This window comes from Bos mutus, chromosome 15 (assembly GCF_027580195.1).
Source record: "Bos mutus isolate GX-2022 chromosome 15, NWIPB_WYAK_1.1, whole genome shotgun sequence".
Taxonomy (NCBI): Eukaryota; Metazoa; Chordata; class Mammalia; order Artiodactyla; family Bovidae; genus Bos; species Bos mutus.
Genome location: NC_091631.1, coordinates 33,410,764 through 33,414,564, shown reverse-complemented (window position 1 = coordinate 33,414,564; position 3,801 = coordinate 33,410,764).

Here is a 3,801-nt window from a genome sequence, read left to right as displayed (position 1 = left end):
TGGTTTTGTTGCTTTCTTGTGGGATGGGGTTTGGAAGGGGAGATGAGGGTACAACCAGCTCTTGATGAAAAGAGGGGCAAGCAGCTGGGTTAGGGGACCCAGAGTCCAAATGTGCCCTGATGTTTTGAAGCTTCAGGAGAAGAGAGTAGAGCCCCTAGAACTCAGCCACCTCTAAATGCCTGTCCCTAGGCCCACGTCTCCTGCAGAAATAGGAAGGTCTTTGGTTCTCTGCTCTAGGGCTGAGAAAGGACCCTTACCCAAACACAACCAGTAGCTGTGGGGAGAACAGTTGTAAGGATGACAGCAATCCTTGAGGCGCAGGCCTGGGTTAGGGACCTGGGCGAGCCGAGGCTATGGGAAACTCGGGGCATTTGAAAACTCAGTCCCGAAGACTTTGAGCTCTGCTTCATCCTCCTGCTCTTGAGCCAAGACTGCTGCCCTTTCCCTACAGTGAAACAAGGGTCCTGGCACCCCCTCCTGAGCTCTATTTGTCAAGGTTTGGCTGCCAATTCCAACACCAGCAGCCCTCAGTGTTTTGGGAGGTATGGTCTATGATTTCTCCCTCTCTACAAAAGGCTGAAGCTACTTTTTACTGCTAAGTAAGAGCAGAGCCCAGTCCTGAATCTGGAGCTGTCATACCCCTAACTGGTAAGTTGTAGCAGCTCATTCATTCTTCGACCCCTTGCACACAGCATGGTAGCTGGCAGAGAATGCACTCAACAGAATTTGGGGAGTGATGGCTCTGGGAAGGTTGAGTATAAGAGGTCATGGGGAAGCTCAAGACTTTACCCTGGTGGAGCACCACCCTTATGGCAGAAAGCGAAGGAACTAAAGAGCCTCTTGATGAAAGTCAAAGAGGAGAGTGAAAAAGCTGGCTTAAAACTCAACATTCAAAAAACTAAGATCATGGCATCCAGTCCCATCACTTCATGGCAAATAGATGGGGAAACAATGGAAAACAGTGACAGACCATTTTCTTGGGCTCCAAAATCACTGCAGATGGTGACTACTTCAGCCATGAAATTAAAAGATGCTTGCTCCTTGGAAGAAAAGCTATGACAAACCTAGCATATTAAAAAACAGACACATTACTTTGCCAACAAAGGTCCATCTAGTCAAAGCTATGGTTTTTCCAGTAGTCACATATGGATGTGAGAGTTGGACCATAAAGAAAGCTGAGTGCTGAAGAATTGACGCTTTTGAACTGTGGTGTTAGAGAAGACTCTTGAGAGCCCTTTGGACTGAAAGGATATCAAATCAGTCAATCCTAAAGGAAATCAGTACTGAATATTCATTGGAAGGACTGATGATGAAGCTGAAGCTCTAAAACTTTGGCCACCTGATGCGGAGAACTGACTCATTGGAAAAGACCCTAATACAGGGAAAGATTGAGGGCAGGAGGAGAAGGGGATGACAGAGGATGAGATGGTTGGATGACATCATTGACTCAATGGACATGAGTTTGAGCAACCTCCTGGAGCTGGTGATGGACAGGGAAGCCTGACATGCTGCTGTCCATGAGGTTGCAGAGTCAGACATGACTGAGTGACTGAACTGAACTGAAGTGAGCACGATTCCTGGATCTAGGGTGGGAGGGCCTATTCATGGAACTCTGGAAGACAATAGGGGCTTTTCAGAGATCAAAGGGACACCTTGTGGACCATAAGGAAGTCTCAGTTATGTATGATTTGATAAAATAATCACATTACGTGTTTAGCACAATGCCAGGCACATACATATGCCCAATAAATACAAGCAAATTATTATAGTCATTCATAGGGAGGGACCTGAGGTGACTCAGTGGTAAAGAACCTGTCAGCCAATGCAAGAGACTTGGGTTTGATCCCTTGGTGGGAAAGATCCCCTGGAAGAGGAAATGGCAACCCACTCCAGTATACCTGCCTGGGAAATCCCATGGACAGAGGAGCCTGGCGGGCTACAGTCCCTTGTGTTGCAAAAGTTGGATATGACTGAGCACACACACAGACACACATTCAGAGGGGAAGTAAGAATGGACTATGCAGGAAGGCCAGTTATAGACAGGGAAAATCTTGAAGGAGTTGATTGAGAGCAGCGAGCACTTTGGGTACCTGGAGCTGCATCCCAATTCTTCTAAGTCCAGAGAAGAGAGAATCCCATCTCTGCTGCCTGGAGTGCTCAGCACACTCAGCACTCATGGAAGTGAGAAGTAATTGGGATGAGAGAACTCAGTGGCAGATCGGGCTGCACACAGCCAGTCCAAGGGACAGTAGGGCAGTGTCCAGCTTAACTGCAGCCCTTGGAGATGCCAGAGGAAGCTCTGTCCATGAAGATGTTTGCAGGCACATATTCACACTCCCTTAGGGGGAAGTCAGAGAGCTGCTGGTCAGGAGGGTTGGGAAGAAAGACAACGTGGTAAAGGGGATGGTTGGATAATTCCGGGCTTGAAATCCCCAAGAAATCAAGCAAGGGACCAAGGTTCCTACACCTGTTCGGGGCAGCGGAGATTTTCAGAGAGAGGGGACAAGGCACTAAGGCCCCACAGCAAGGCTGAGAAGAGTGAAAGGGAAAAAGTGTGGGGAGCTGGTTTCAGGGACGAAATCACTGGGGCTGTGGCTTCTGGTTGCTGGGTGGGAGTGCACTGATCCCCGAGGCCTCCAGGGGGCGCTCAGGCCCAAGTTTGGACACAGCCCAGGACACAGCCCTGGGAATAACTCAGGACAAGCAGAAATGGCCAACATATCCACACCTGGGTTCTCAAATGGCCTCTCAGCCCCTGCTCAGGAGGTGAACTTTCATGCAAGCTGCCTGCTGTGCAGAAGACTGTTGGCCTAGTCCCTGAGAGGTTGGGGGGGCGGGGGCGCTGAGGCAGTTGGGTCGGGGGTGTACCGGAGGAAGAGGAAGGCTTCCACTAATACCATCTAAAACACCTTAGAGTAGACAAATTAGGAAACAATAGTGGAAAAGTGCCACAGATCAGTCTTCCGTGATAGGTAGATCCAGGGGTGCTGTGATGGGGACCAGAGCTGTGTGGGAAAGAAGAGGCCAAGCTGAGAAACCACCATCCAGTGCATGTGCTGTCTCCCAGCAGAGGGCCCTGCTAGGCCACAGGGGGCTGCTCCTGGACCAGAAGGTCCACGCAGGGCCCTGCCAGTACTACTGAAGACCCTCACAGTGGCTTTTCCGGGGGATGTTCCTGCTCGGTGTGAACACTTCAGTCTCCCCAGGCAGGCTCAGTGAAACCTGTAGGACACGTGGACACAGTTCTGGAGCTAGAGATGGTTGTTGAGGGGTTGGTGACTGGGTGCTCAAGGGGGGCTAATCCCAGGAAGGTTATATAAGACTTTAGAGGCTGAAGACAAGGAGAAGGGGAGTCTGGGAGTAGCAGCCCCCAGTGCCCAGCAGCTGGGAGGAGGGCCCAGTCAGAGATACCCTGCAGTGGGAGAAATGGGTGTCAGGTATCTGCTGAGGGAGTCGAGGTGCTGCCCATGTTGCCAAGGGCCTGAGGAGTCCAGCTTTGTCCACTAACCTTAGGGGAGGAACAATGTTAACATGACATGTTTTCATGGTAAGTCAGGAGAGGACGCTAAACCTGACGGCAGAAGCCTGGTAACATGTTCCAGGGGTCCCAGAAATCTCTGTCTTCCTGTCAGGAGGAACCTTTGCAGAGTAGATAAGGGATCTGAGGCCTTTGCTGAGGTTATTTAAGGGGATGTGGAGGGCATCTGAGAGGGATCAGGGGCCCTTCAGGCTGGATTGGGGAACAGGGATCCTGGAACCTCAGCCTGGCCCAGAACAGACAACTGCTTATAGTTGTCTCCT